This window comes from Python bivittatus, unplaced genomic scaffold (genome assembly GCF_059951505.1).
Source record: "Python bivittatus isolate LINGU-HERP-01145 unplaced genomic scaffold, Pbiv_v1 ctg000020_np1212, whole genome shotgun sequence".
Classification (NCBI taxonomy): domain Eukaryota; kingdom Metazoa; phylum Chordata; class Lepidosauria; order Squamata; family Pythonidae; genus Python; species Python bivittatus.
The window spans coordinates 130,611,555-130,627,747 of NW_028277030.1; the positions used below are offsets into that span (position 1 = coordinate 130,611,555).

At 37.8% G+C, this 16,193-nt stretch overlaps 1 protein-coding gene and 1 pseudogene across 3 annotated transcripts in view; both read right to left on the minus strand.

The window, feature by feature from the left end:
• BCL11A (BCL11 transcription factor A) overlaps window positions 1-16,193 on the minus strand; it is a 189,329-nt gene that overhangs the window by 40,273 nt on the left and 132,863 nt on the right. The window lies entirely within an intron of this gene.
• LOC107326034 (small ribosomal subunit protein uS10 pseudogene) lies at window positions 15,464-15,919 on the minus strand (annotated as a pseudogene).

A 16,193-nucleotide genomic window follows, 5' to 3' on the forward strand; every position in this document is an offset into this window, starting at 1 on the left:
ACATGCAAGTTGCGTGTTTGATTCTCTATGATGTATTAGCATTATTCTTGACAGGAACAGCTACAAGAATCTGCATTCTTATGCAGAGATCCAGCAGGGGGAAGTAGTGTGTTTAACCCATTTCCTATCACTTTTTTTTTTTTTTTTGGCTCAAAGACCCATTCTCTTCCACCTTCTGTTTACAGGAAAATATATTTAGAAAAATAGCTCTTTTGATCTGAAAATTCTGGTAGGAAAAAAAATGTTGAAAAGAGCAAAATAGCCTTTCCATGTGTCACTCCTTCCCTCCTGTGGTAGCCTTCAGTTTAGGGGGAAAATACATATACATAATATGAGAAGAAGAAACAGTTCGTGCTAACCATCTCATGTTAGTTTCAGCTTCACTATGATCAAGCATTAGAATGACTGTTTTAAACCACTGGCCGTATCTCCCTGTATGAGTCACCAAACCTCAAAGAGTTATAGCTCCCCTAAAATACTGGCACACATAATCCTAAAACAAGAAACTGCTTCCTTTGGAACCCATGAAGGTGTGTCTCTTTCTCCACTCCCAATGTACACTCTGACCTCCGGTCAATGACCTCTTCAAGCTACATTGTCTCAGCCCAACTTCGACCTACTAGATCAAAGGTCTTTCAAAGCAGGTGCCCGACAATCGGGTAAACAATAACCTTGTTTCAACAGTCCATAATTATGTATTTACCTGCTGGCCTTTAGGGACAATTGAGTTAATCATTCACCTTATAAATGCAGTTAGTAATTACAGAGTGGTAGAGAGAAGTTCAGAACTACCGGAACTGGTTCTCAGGCACTATTTTTCAGATTACCAATTATTTGCTATTTTTCCACCCAATTCCATTTATATATGATGATTTTTCCCTTTTTGCATGAAATAAGACAAAAACCTACAGAGAGAAAAAAAATAAAGGAGAAAAAAGAAAATATTATCCAGAGTAAAGTCTCACAATCTTTGTGTCCTCCTCCCCCTGCAGAAAAGCTATGGTCTTATTGAAGCATTGACAAATAGAAAATATCTTACAAAAGTTCCTCCTGCTACCTATGACTATTAGTGAAAGAGGGCAGGAATGCACCAATGCAGAAAATAAGGAATACACAGTAGTTTTCAGAGAAAAGAATTCACTCTCATGTATTGCAATAGTAAGTTGAAGCTCTAGCCATAGACCATGCATGAGTGATGCAATTCACCTCTATGCAGCTTCAAAGGCTTAAAAACTCTGACAGTGTGGTTTAAAGATCTTAGTTCTTTGGGTGCTGGGACACACTTATGCAGCAGCCAGAATGGAGTGTGCAGTCTTTCAGCTCTCAAAGAATGAAGCAAACTGAGGACTGGAAAGCCTACAAGAGCCCTGTTGGTCTTACATAAAAACTGACTCAGACTTGAGTGGAAAAAAAAAATTAAACAGACTCCTCGTCATAAATATTCTGGAATCTGCCTTTTTGCAACTCTGCTGCAGAATGTCACTACCTGCCTGTCCAGATCATTTTATTTGTGTGTGACACTGCTAGGCCTTCACAGTTGGAGCAAGAAAGCAAGGAAATGTACACCATTCACTGCTCCCATAATGTGTGACAGAACCCTTTCAAGCACCGACCCAAGAGCTATAGCAACATATGGACTCAACCTGGGTTCCTAAGAGGCCTTCCAAGATCAAGAGTAGAACTACAGGTAGTCCTCATTTAGCGACTGCCTCAGACGCTGACCATCTGCAGTTACAACAGTGAGAAAAAGTAACTTTGCGACCAATGCCCACATTTACGACCTCAGCATCTCTCAGTCACATGTTCACCATTACAGTCAGTTAGTACATGTCCTGTGCCTGACACACACTTCCAGCAGAAAGATTCTCTAAACAAGCTCTCTTTTCTCTGTGGTATAGCAGGTCCCTAAAAAGTGCTAACCACAAGTTAACAAGTTCAGCTCTATGACCTTAATTAGTTGATTAGAACCCTGGGTTGGCTGCAGCTGCTGCCTGAAATTGACTAAACTGTAATCAGTTTCACACTAAAGGCTTTTGTTTGCCTCCTAAGCTGCTTCCTAGGCAAACAGCTGGTGCTAGCATTCCTTTGGATGTGTATTCCCTATTCTTACTCTCTTGAAATCCCTTCCTCTCCAATGAATGTAAATACAAACTTCAATTCTCTTCTTGCTAATTATCCCAGCATCAGGTTGAGCATTCCAAAGGGTAGGGAATGGGGAAAAGGGCTATAAGATTTGCACTTTTTCCCAGATTCCTCATGAGTCAAGCTCCAGAAACCTTCCTCTCCATTTAGGCTCACCCAGCTGACACTATAAAGCAAAGAAAAGCTGAAGTAAAATTGTAAGCATAGTTGCTGTCACATTATTTTTCACTTAGCAACTGCTTTGCTTAACAACCAAGTTGCTGGTCCCAATTACGGTTGCTAAACAAGTATTACTTGTATATTTAATATCCAACTGGACAATTAGTTGCAGCAATAATTGATACAAACTCGGAGATTAGAGCTTTGAACTCAAACACATAGAAACAAATTGGTATATTTCACACATTATTGGATTATGGTTTGAAACAAATATTTTTAATTCCTGCAGGAAGGATAAAGGACAGAAAGCTACAAGAGAATCTGTACTTAAGGATTTCATCACTTTCTTGCTAACCCTCTTTTAAAAAGAGATAGTTATTTTTATTTTGCTTTGTGCAAATGCTGACAATCATAAGCATTTCCTTATAACCATATCCCAAGGAAGCATGAAAGAGTTACTTATCCAAACTGCAGCTCTAAAATAGGTCAATACTGAGAAGGACAACGTATTCATTTCTAGCATTGTGTCACATAATTGTCTGACATATAACTAAAAATCACAATAAGGATTTGCAGCAAGTGTAGCCTTAATTCTGGATCTACCTTCAATCACATATTCTCTGCAGAAATATGCTGTGATTGTTTTATATCAGGAGTTGCAATGTATCGTCATAATATCCTGAAGTTAAAAGAAATGCTGTGTTAAGAAATGCACAGGTAACTCACTAGATCAGGAGCAGGAGGAGGTAAAGTATTTTCGAACTTTTCGAAGAAGTTACTTTCTTTGTTGGAAAGGAACTGCAATGCTATTCCAACATCAAAAAAAATCACTGTTCTTACAAATGCCATTTGTTCCCTTTATTTCAATAATCAAGGACAGAATGGGGATGTCTTACTTTTTTTCTGTCCTGAAATAATCTCTGAATATTTATCTGAATAGATAACTTGGTTCTATCTCTAGTACCCAGGACTAAGATTCTCTATAATTGGCCACCAATTCCTAGGCCAAATTCAAAAAGTGTAACAGGCAAGCGTCAAACAAGCTTCTTGAAAATATCAACATTTGATCCTGCTGACTCTTTTAGAGTCCTCTGAAAGTGACAACAGGCAAGTGGATACAAGTGACTGTTTGCAAGGCAAACATTATTTACTTAGAGTTTCAAAAGGCCTTTCACAAAATACTTCCCTAAAGACTTGTGTAAAAGCAAGCAAACATTGGGATAAATAGAGAGGTCCTCTTATCAATCTGTAGCTAGTTAAAAGACAAAAGGCAAAGAACTGAGTAAGTGGTCAGTTTTTATAGAAGACAGAGGTAAACAGAGGTGCCTCTGCAGGATCCCCATTGGGATTCAAACTCTGTAACTTGTTTACGTCTGGAATGATCAGCAGTTAAATAATGACATATCCCAATTTTCTGATCACACCAAATAACCTAGTGTGGTTGAAACAAAAACAATGAAGAGTTTCAATCTCTTTGAACTAGGGCAATGGGCTTCAAAATGGCAAATTCAAGTCAATGCAAACAAGTGTAAAGTGGTGCACACTGGGACTAAAAAAAATCCTAACTGTATAAATGAGCTGGTGGTGGTTGGAAGAAAGGAATCTTGGAAACCAGGAAATAGCTATGGCCCTTTTATCTGTGAAGGTACACTAGAAAATGAACAGGAAATGCCCTGTCTGAACTCTGAAGCTAATATAAAGCTAAAAAAGGATTCTTGGAGTTGAGAATGGGATTTCAACAGCTTTCATATCAACTAATGACACCCTGTGACAAATATCAATAAAGTAAGCAAAACTGGGGGAAAAATCCGAATAAACAATGCAAGGAAATAAAATGAGAAAATTGCTTCATTTCTAGAGATCAAATAATTCAGATTTTGGCTACTATTTTATTTAGTAAATACTATCTGTGACCAGCATATAGAAAAAAAAATCATATCAGGGTAAAAACTATTTTCTTTTTAACTGAGATAGCAGTCGATAAAAACTTAGCCACTCAAATAAACAGTTGAATTCTGATCCTGCAAGAGGAGGTATATGGCATCCACCACATAATGGGATTGGATTCTATTAATGAGAGATGTTAAAAGGATAGAGGGTATGCAATCATAAAAGGGACAATTGAAGAAGACGTGGGCAAAGGATTCAGGCTCACTCAAACCACAAGGACGGATTCTTTCTACAAAAGGGATTTACTGGTCTCTACCCTCCAATATTTTGCAAGGTGGGCCAGGCAAAAAGCTCTGCAGTGCACAGCAGAGGTGAGATTAAAATAGGTACCTGGGGTACAAGTGGGTTCCCATCAAGGACCGGCCAGCAAAAATCCCCAATAGTCCCCAAATCCAGTTGCTGTGCTACAACTTAATGGTAGATTTCTGCTGTCTCTAGACCTAAAGACAATTAATACTGGGGAGAGAGACCACAGAAACACAGATCAGACAAAACTTTTGTCTTGTATCATAAAGGGGAGGTGTCAACAAGAATTAATGGGTCCAGGGAGCAGCTGGTGTAGAAGAGCTTTAGACAGTAAAAGAGGCAACAAATGTGGGCTCTTGTCTCAAGGGGGAACCATTCCTGATTCAGCATGAATCAATGTATTTGAGGCACAGCATAGATCCTGAAAGAGAGCACACAAACTCTAAGACTGAACAGTTTCTAGGAGTTTAAGAGTGTTACAAACACATACCTGAGACCCAGAAAGCTGTAAACAGGTATGGGTTTAAAGAGCTTTACAGCAGCCAGGATGCACCTAATGCCTGTAGAATGGAATTAGCCCAATACTGCCTGGGCGCTATTACTGACTTTGTTGAAGACAGCTTTAATTTGCTCCCACCAGGCTCCAGAAGCCTTGAATACAATGCCCAGATATCTAAAGGCAGAAACCTACTTCATCTGATTATTATCAATGTGCTATTGCTATTTTTGGCACCTACGTCCCTTTGAAAATCCCACTATTTTAGTTTTAGAGTAATTAATTGTGAGCCTTTCCTCCCTACAATAGTCTACCAAGGTTCAGAGACATCTCCTAGGGTTGACCTGAAAAAGTGAAGTAACTGCTGCATCTTCTGCATAAAGCAGCACTGTAAGATCTCTACTTGAGCTGGGGGAGGTAAAATTCCCTTTTAGGGCTGCTACAAGAGAATTCAAACAGATATTAAGCAGAAGTGGGGGGCAAGATACAGCCTGCTTCCACCTCACTGTTTACTGGAATATCCACAATAAGGTACCCACAACTATCTTGTCTAACCTGGGCAACAGTATTTTTATGTAACTTCCTGGTTAGACATACAAGCCACAGGTCTATGGAGATACATGGTAGCTTCCAGCAGAGTCTGTCATGTGGAATAGAATCAAAGGCCAACTTTAGGTCAATGAAGGCAACATAAAGGGGATGATGTTGTTTGCATGTGTATTTATCAATTAAAAACTGTAGGTTGGTTTTGATCCATAGTGGATCTACTCTCCCTGAAACCTGTTTGCTCATCCCACAGATTCTCTTCTTGTTCCAGCCAGATTTCAGGTTGTTTCTAATACAGTTTAATACAGGTCATATGATCATGATCTGGGTGCTTGTGTGCCCGGCTTATGATTACGACATCGCAGGGAACTGCGGTCATGTGGTCGCCATTTGCAACCTTCCCTGTCGGCTTCCCACAAACCAAGTCAATGGGGAAGCCAGCAGGGAAGGTCACAAGTCACTCCAGTAAATCTCTCCTGCTTTTTCTCCCACCTGCAGCACTCCCTATCCATGCGCAGCCTCTGCCAGTCCTCCCAGATGTTCCACTGGCCTCCTGCGCAGGCCCTCCTAGGACCTCCCCCACCCCCCAGCAGCACCCCCACACTCCTTACCTGGGACTCCCACGTCTTCCTTGTTAACAACACACCATCTTGGGGTCACGATGGCAACTGGAACTTCCATCACTAAATGATGTGGTCACGTGACATCGCACTTTACGACCGCATGGTTTAGCAATGGCCAGCAAAGACGTATGAAGGGAGTTTGCCCATTTGTTGAGAGGTTTTCTCTTAATTTGGAAGTGTAATTGTGTTCCTCTGATCAACTAATGGATGTTTTTCATGAAACTATTTCTATGAAGTCATAGCTTGTTAACTGATAATTTTGGGCCCAGATTTCATGATGTTAAGGAGTTAGCTCACTATTTCAAATCTAAGGAAGATGCAACAAAGGAAGGAATTGGTATACTTTGGAAATTTAAGGAATTTGTATACTTTACTTCTTGAGATTAAACAAATATAGATGAAATCTTAATTTGCATATCACACTAATTATAGCCTTCAATATAGCACATTTGAAAGGAGTGGTTTTGTGAGAAAGAGAAGTTCTTTACAAAGCACAGTCCTATGTTGTTGTTGTTATTTCCCCTTTTTCTTTTGTTCTAACTGCAAGCATTTGGAACAAAATAAATCTCTGATTTTTTATTTCAAGAAAAGTAGCTTTCTTGAAAGTAGGTTAAATTTAGACTAGGTTAGTCTAAAGTAGTCTCTAAGTTTCAGCTCTTTTATGTAAGTAATCACTGAAGATTGTATATGTTACAAAAAATGATTCAAATTCTGAACTACAAAAAACCTGGGTTAGCTATCCCATATAAATTATGCTAATTATACTACAATTAATATAATTAGCTATAATAAATAATATATTTTTAATTTCTTATCCCCATCCCCAGTGTACAAGTTCAGTTGAAGATGAAGCACAACTAGTCTTTCAGTGCTGAGTCTATGTCCATAGGAAATTATTTGCATGGTAGATTCTTCTGCTGGCAGTAAGATCTGAAATTAAATTTAGAAGCTGTAGCCATGCATGTTTACTAGGAATTAAGTCAGATGTATGTGTGACTCTGTATTCTGAATCACAACCCAAGGCTTTAATTGCACTATATCAGGCACAAGGAGGAAGCAGGATTTGAACTAGAAGATATTCTTTATGCTAAGAGTTAGCTCAGCCTAGAAGATTTGGAAGAGAGATTTTAGAGTGGCGAGGGCTTCGTAGAATATCAATTTCGAGTTCATCTTCAATTCAATAAACCTAGAGCTAGAGCATTCCCAACAGGTTACCCAGTTTCCATCTGAAGACCTCCAACACGGAAGAATTGCCCACCACTTGAAACAATTGATTCCATTGTAAAATTGCTTTTATTAAAAGTTTCCTTTAGTATTCAACCAAACTCTAAATTTATGGTATTTAGTGCTGTGTTCAGAAGCAATAGTAAACAAGTCTTTGTTGTCTTCAGTGATAGGTACTATGTAAAATTTTATCTATCTTTAAAATCTACCTTTAAATATATTAGATATCAAAAGAATGTTCTATGTACCCCAGCCAGTGTTCTCCTTAGCTGGTTAAACTCACATGGTTCTATCAAAATACAGAGTTCCTTGCCTCAGAGGACTTTTCCCTATATTCTGACATTATTTACCTTTTCTAAACCTATCTTCCAACAATATCAGGATACTAACATATAATGCACTTTGCTTTTAAAGTAATAGTGCCTAAAAGTGTTTTAAGATAATTAAACTACCACTTAAAATATTTGGGGAACCTTCAAAAACAAAAGCCTAGCCTAGGATCATTCAAGGATAATGATGTACAGAAACTGTTCAAATGTATGCTGAATTTCATGTCCTGCTTAGGGCAGATTACCACCTAGTTTGTGTGCAGGCTTGGCTGATGCAGGATGTGGAGTTGTCAAGGCATCACAGACAGAGAAAACAAAGTGGATCCAGCAGTCTAAAGAACAAGGTCATAAATAACACTTCAGTCAGTAGCATAAGGATTTCATTTGCAAAGCAGATAAGGACTGCTTGGTTAAGCCACGAAGCTGAGAGCTGAAGACAAGCCTTTTAACAGCAACCAAAGCTCAACTAAGGGTTTGTACAGTCTGGCCTATTCGAGTTCCACCTATATAAAGTTCTCTGCTCATCAAAGAAGTCCATGCCCAAAAGTCTTCTTTGAGCTCTGAAGGGTACTACTCTGCTGTGAGGCTGCCTGAGTTTGCATTCTAGAGTAGGTGCACTCTCTGGCACTGAGAGGTGTCTCAGTTTTTCCTCAAAGAGCTCTCTGCTACCTGTGAAACAAACATCTGTCTTGCAATACTTCCAGGGCATATCAGGTATGGTTTTCTCCTAATGTCCCTGGATGCTTTTGAAATTGTTAACGGTCAAAATGCCTCCTGTGGTGTCCTTATCTTATCTTAGAGCTTTCCAATTCTCAACTGAAGAGCACTCCACAGAGAACAGGGGCCCCACTCCTCCCATCTTTTGCATATCCAGATGGCCAACTGCTAGGCTTCATTCTGTGCTTCAGGTTCAAACATGACCCTTCTCAATTACACAAAATTCTAAAAGTTTGCATGCTTCAGATAACATGATCTGCATTCCCCAGGCCAACAATTACAGGCACTGGATTCCTGACTTACAGAACTCTGTACTTAGTAAACACAGCAAGCAATATCCCCACTTTAACCTAAAAAAAAAAATGATTAAGGCTATTTGATGGCACTGAGATTTTGAAAGAGCTGGTTGAAATAAAGCATGTATGTGAGTGAGTGTGTGTGTCTGTGTATACATACACATACATACATGCAGCGCTAGTCTTTAAGTTAGTGTTGACTTCTGGCAACTGCCTAGACTAGTGCATGCAGTTTTCTTAGCAAGATTTTTGGAAGTGGTTTGCCACTGTCTTCTTCCTAGGGCTGAGAGAGAATGACTGGCCCAAAGTCACCCTCCTGGGTTTGTATCTAAGGCTGGACTACAACTCAAGTCTCCTAGTTTCTAGTCTGGTGCCTTAACAAATATACCAAACTGGCTCTCACGTACATTAATACCAACTAAAAAGTCTAAACAGTGAACAGCAGTTGACAAAATTAAAATCTCAAATGTAAGAAAGGGCCTAATGAAATGCAAGTGACTTTCTGAAAACATGCTGAAATAAAACAACTTCCAGGAAAGCTACTCCATAATCTGGCTGACCCTTCCCATTTAAAAAAAAATTACACTACTACATCTCTTTGTGGAAGAAATCAGATAGGGCCTCAGAAGCAAAATGAAGCATTCAAGCATAATGAAGGAGGCAGTGCTTGAGTTATTGTGGCCCCAGGCCATTTGAAGCTTGAAAGGCCAAAGCCAGGGTCTTGATCTGAGCCCAAAAAGAAACTAGTGAACAATGAAGCTGAAAAGAGTTCCAGATGCAGATGCTAGTATATATGTATGTATGAGATTTGGAGGCCACCCAACTCCAAAATGAAAGACAAGAATAAAAAGCTATCACTGTCACCTGTGCATCCAAAAACTGAGACAGAAATAAGCCCTAGTGGTAAATTGGCTATTTTAGAAGGATCCTCTCAGATTTTCTAAAACATGCTGTATATACAGTACATTTCTGAAAATATAATTCATCCCATCCCCAATCCCATAATTCTGCCTCATTTTTATTTAACTTCAATCTCTTCTAGGGCTGTTCAGTGTTTTGAATTCAAAGAGAAAGAAGTATTTCAGAGCATGGATGAGTGTGCATGTATAGTATCTCTCAGCAACAACTTAAAATGTTTTCCTTGCATCACACTGCAACGGTAGAAAGCAGCCCCGCCATTCCTGGAAAAGACACACTTGCTTTAAGATGTTACCAACAGGTGCTACATAAGCATGTTTTCCCCTTCAAATCTATGGCAATGCACAGCTGTCGTCTCTTCACGCCCATCCATTCAAAAATGGCCTCCAGAAATCAATTCAGACCAAATGTAACTGAAAGACAGTTGGATGTCATCAAAACTCGCATGTCTGGATGACTTTTACAGTAAATTTAGTTGATGAAGAACCTAGAAGATAAGGTGAAACTCTGCAGCATCCAATATACCCCTTGCCATTAAGTGAATCATCACTCTTGATATATTCCTCCAGGAAGGAACAGAACTATTGTTTAAAAAAAAAAATCCCAAACCTGCTCAGTCTGTTTTGATTTCTGTTCACCAGTAAATTGGAAACCACTGCAATCACAACAAATTGTACATAAGCTTCCCTAAATAGTTTATTATGATGTATGAATTTAGTGTCACCTACTTTAATTCTGATTACTGATTAATTTTAAACATGCTGTTTGTTTTATTATACTTTTTAAGCTAGCTGCACTGAGAGCTCCATATGGATAGAAAGCTAGCATTCATACCAAGTTAAGCATACCTACACAAATATGAGCAGTAGAAAGATGTTCTTGGTAACTGCTTCCCAACTTCTTGGGAAGTCTCATAAGGCATTTTCATCTAGGAATGAAATTGGCTGGAATTTTGCAGCATTAAAGAAAAATTAAATCTTCCAGATTTAAAACCAGTGTTTGTCCCAGCATTTAACATCAATCACATATTTAAAGTTTATTATTTTAGTCCCAGTAGTTTATACTATGATGGTGTCTGTATTCAGTATTTTCAATTTTTATTTATTTTACTGGGTTTTTTAATTATGTAAATTATGTAGTGTCTAGAGGAATTATTTAATGTTGGATACAATGAAATATATATAGTTTTTACAAATCACACGAACACAAAAAAGAGCAGGAATCAATGTGCAGAATATGATTAAACTGCAAATATAAAGATAAGTCTGTTACCATGATTGGCTATGGTAAATTTCAGATATTATCATAACCATGAGAATAAAATCTCAAATCATTACATGAATGTGTGAGGCCAGATAGATAAACAGAGAGAAATGCAGGGATGGGAATCAAGCATTTTCTCTTCTCTCTCATTCTGTGTAGAAGAAAGAACCAGGTACTTTACTGAATAATTCAGATACAATGAACCTTACATATAAAATGCCAATGCAATGAAAATGTGTTTGCGAATATATATTTTGTCTATTGTTTAGATGTACATACTAGAATGCCAGAACTGGCTGCAGTTCTCTGTTGAGAACTTCAGTTTGCCTATGAGCTTTGCTTCAAATGGCCTATATGGTATCATTAGCATTAAGATTAATCTGTCCCTAACTCCTGTTAAACTGACCATTACCTTGCCTACATGCTGGCTAATCTGAAATTCTACTGTTTAAATTGCACTTGTTTGACATGCATTAGTTCTAGCGAGCTTGCTGCTTGCACATTAGTATAATGAAATGTGCAGTGATATTATTTATCTAGGGTTGGATCTAATTGCTCTTGGAAACTAATTAAAAAGGGAAAAGGTGTGGGAAGCCTAAGAAATATCTGTGGCTTATAGATACTGAGAATTGTTCTAGGGTGCATAAGAAACCTATGTTTCTTCTCCTTCAGATCAGTTCCTCATTGATATACTGTCCAATTTGCATATCTTGAATCCCATAAAAACTGAAAACAGACTATATTAATTTAGCATTTAACAAAGCTTGTTCATTTCAGAATGCAAACCCCAACAGTAACAAACCTTCACTATATGAACAGAACACAAGGTACACATGATCCCACCAGTCACGGGACAATCCTGATTGTCTACTCTACCCCAGCTGAGGTTAAACCAAACAGCCCTCCTTCATGTTTTCTATTTTTGAATATCCTTTGTACTGCTTTTTAAACTCATTTCATGACTTCAATGCAAATTTTACTTGCATGATTTATTTCAGTCACATAACACATTAAACTTCCAGATCTGATCTAGCATTATCACTCACTATCATGGGCACATTCAATGTTTATTGAAAAGGCATTAATGCTGTAAACTTCCCTACTTTAAAAAAAGGGGGGGTGGAGGGTGCTTTTGTAGAGAGAGGTAAGAGAGTGGAATATAAAAATCAATGGGATAGGTCAACCCCTCCTTTCTTACACCTCTCCCACAGTACTATTTAGAACCAGTTTTCCACTGTGGCAGGAGAAAGATCTCCCATTTGAATTTCAATACCAAGTTGTAGGTAAGAAGAGAAGGGAGGAGAAAGCTGGTCTTGTACACAACTCCTTCCTTTCCTGTTCAGTTGCCCCAAGAACCTTGTTCCATTCCTCCTGCATGAAGGCAAAGAATTATATTCTAGGATCCTCCCAATCAGTTTGCAAAATTCCACTATTTTCTTTTTCTTGAATCAGAAACCCACATGTTTGTCTGTTAAGCTTATATCGCACTTTTTTTCAGGAGCTCAAAATAACAAGCATAGCACTCTCTTTTCCCATTTTACCCCTACAAAACAAACACTGTGAGGTAGGTTGGGCTGCAAGAGTATGACTGGCCCAGTTGCCCAGGGAGTTTCTGTGGCTGAGGGTTAACCCAGGTCTCCTAGTCCAGCACCTTAACCAGAATACCTATGTCTCAAATCTTTAGATATTGGTTTGCATATATAATATTCAAAATACATGGAAAAAGCAAGTATCTGTATCTTACATAATTTTCTTTCTGCCATTTGGGCACCTTTTCCTCCCCACATAAAACTTTGATGCCTTACTCATTTCTTCCTTACTTGTGATCACATCTTGTCTTAAAAAAACTCTGCTTCCAGGTGTGCAAATGAAATAAAACACATATTTGCAAAAACTATATATGCAATCTGAGTGTGTTTTAGTGCACTGCATATACCGCATAGTAGATAGGATGCAGACAATGGTATGTTAGCTTGAAACGTAGTCTCTAAGTTAAAGATTAGCTTGCACATAATAGTATGAGCATACTTGGGGTAATACTGGATTTTGGTTTTGTTCATAACATATTGGCCAAAAATGTGCCAAAACTAACCAAAACTGCCCTAATCATTAGCAGGGAATATTGCATCGGTATGACTAAATATGCTAACCTAATCTATATATCCTCTATCTTACTAAAAAGTATTATGTGAAAGCCTCTATTGATGAAAGCCATGATGGACAGAGGAGGTCAGTATATATGGGCCCATCTGATGACAACAATAGCATATGGAAAACTGTGATTTCAAATATAAGATGGAGATATAATTAGTGAAGGATACAAGAAGGTTATGAATGTAGGACAAACCATTTTTAAGATATTAAGAAGAGATATTTGGGGGGAAATGCAGATGGAAGTGCAAGTTATATATACATAGCAAAAATAGAGCGAACAGATGAATGTACATGGTACAATGCTTATTAAAACATGGGGAAATGAAGAAATTTTGAGGTATAGAAATGTGGGTAGAAAAATAGTAGACATAAAAAGGTAGTTTATGTGGTCTGTTGCAATGAATGAATGTCAAAATAATGAAAATGGTTGGACAAAATAATGAAAATCGTTGTGCATTAAGAACAGAGTTTTGCCCAATTTTTTATATGAAAGGGAGAGCTGGGTGCGAAGGGAGAAACATCAATGTTGAATACAATGGGAATGTGGTACTTTAGAAACATGTGTAGTAACACAAGAAGAGATAGAGTAAAAAAGGAATGGATGCTGTGAATGAAATAAAAAGTTAGTGATCAGTATGAAACAAGTACACTGAAATGGTTTGGTCATACTAAGAAAATGAATGAGGATTGATTCATGAAACAAATATATGAACAAACAGTGAACAGAAAAGAAGGGGAAGACCAAGAAATTCACTTAAATGGAGCTAATCATCCTGGCAAAGAAAGAGGTGAGAAGTTTAAAGAAAAAAAGGCAATGTATGAAATGGTGTACAGGCATGGCAGAAAGATGGTCTGCAAAGTCTGCAAAGTATAATGAACAACATTGGTGTAAAACAGTTTCAGCTATGTGTCCTTTTCTGCTTTTATACCTCATATTTTTCATTATTTTTGGCTTATTATTTCTTACTCCACTTCTGCACTCTATATGGCATTGCTAACTCTAAAAGAGAATAGTAAGATATACATGTATGGATGTAAAAGGATGAATAATCATACATATAATTTTCAGCGCAGAATTTGCATTGTCATTAAACCTGCATTTTATTTTTCTAAAAGCTCATTCTTTGCAAACAGAATGAAGAAAGTTCTATCTAAAATAATTATCTTAATTAGCAGTACTACATCTTCATTTAAGGTAATATTTATATCAGCTTCAAATATATCATCCCAGCCTAGTATGTCCAATAGTGGTAACCATTTAAATAAATAAATAAATAATTTTTTTCCCACCTGTGATTAACTAGAATTACTCTCTACTGGAGACTACTCCACAAACATATTTCTCCATTCAATCTCAATCTCAATCTCTCTCTCTCCCTCTCTCTCTCCCTCCCTCCCTCTCTCTCATATTTGGGTAGCCACCCATCTCACATGGGTGGCATAGCTAATAAAACAAAATACATAAAAGCAAAATACATACAAAAACAATATAGAAATCTTGCAATTAAAAAAAAGGGAGAAAAGCACAGAGCATACTGTGATATTCTGGATTTGAGTTACAGTGTATTTGTGTTCTTCCTCCCCCCCCAACAAAAAAGGGAGGGCTTCTTCTGCCTTAACTGCCTTGTAACAAAAACTTATGTTATTTCACCCATAGGACAATAGGCCCAGGAACTGGATATGTTGGAAGTAATATAAATTTGATCTCTAGCTTAAGGCTGCAGAATTATTAGTCTTCTGGTTCACCCAGATAGAACACAACTATTTGAGAACTAGAAGAATAATACTGCACTAACAGTCTGTTCTTCTAGAGGTGATGCCTTCTTGCTACAAGTTACTAGTTAGGTGGCAATTTAAAAGCTTAAAAATGTTTTTAAACATCACAGTACATCAGCTTAACTATTTCATAACTGCACTCTCACATAGCAGTAAACCAAAGCCTAACAAACTGCATTATGGATTAGTGCAACATAAACCCAGCATTCAACACACAAATGCTGCCTTCTCCTACAGATGAAGTATTGCTTATTCCCATGTTGTGATGTCATGAAACTGAATTTTTCCTGCACCTCCCCCTGGACTAAAATTGGGAAACTAATACAAACTGAAATGCTCCAGCAGACCATGTTTTTTTTCTCTCATCAGATTATTAGTATCTGATAAGTCAATGTTTCCCATCTAATTATATATGTTATCCTTTTCAGCAGAAAGGATTGGAGTAGAAATCAAACCCAAGAACACTCAGTCAACTGTCACCTTGAAACCCAGCAGGATTCTGTTGCTTACTCAAGCAGCAGCTTGTTGGGTATTTTCTCTCTCACCTAATACAAGAATGTTTGTTAAGGTTTTTAAAAAGTATTCTAAAAGTTTGTATCTTGTATTGATGCAGATGACAATCATTTAAGCATCAGCAGTGATAACATCAACTTCTATACAAGGCTCAGTACTTACAGAAGCTATCTACTTGACAACTTCTGAAGGACTGTGTAAATCAATTAAGTGTTTGTGTATATGCACATGAAAACAGTCCTAAATGTTAGAACCACCCTGTTTTCCTTGTAATGATTCAGAGTCTTGGTAGGCATGTAAATTGGACCTTTCATTTTCCTATTTTTTTTCCCCTTAGCACCTCTGATGAGATCTACACAAACTTTTTCAAGAAACTTCACACTATAATTTGTCAACGTAATTCTGATTTGATGAATTGCTAGCTCTTATTCCACAGGGTCCTTTCCCAGTATCCTTAAATGCCACAGCCACCACAAAGCCTTTCTGCCTGATATAATCCTGACCAAAGTGAGTACTAGAGGCCAGGGAACACCAGACAGCCAGGAAACAAGGACTACACCACAGCATGCAAACCCATCCGAGATTGTTTTTTCAATGTGCATAATTTTTATGTCAGTCAAGCAATGATACTATTGGTCTGATTCAACAAATACAAGAAGGAAGGAAAAGCAAAATACAAAACTGGTTGGGTTTTTTTAGGGAACCAAATAAGTTTGAAATTGTTCTATAAGCAATGGTGTTCTGGAGCCATCTTACAGGAGGAGGGGGAGAGGGAGACAAACTGACTTATCTGAAAGGCATTTTCTCTACTGAAATGGGCAACTACTTTTTGTTGTTCAGT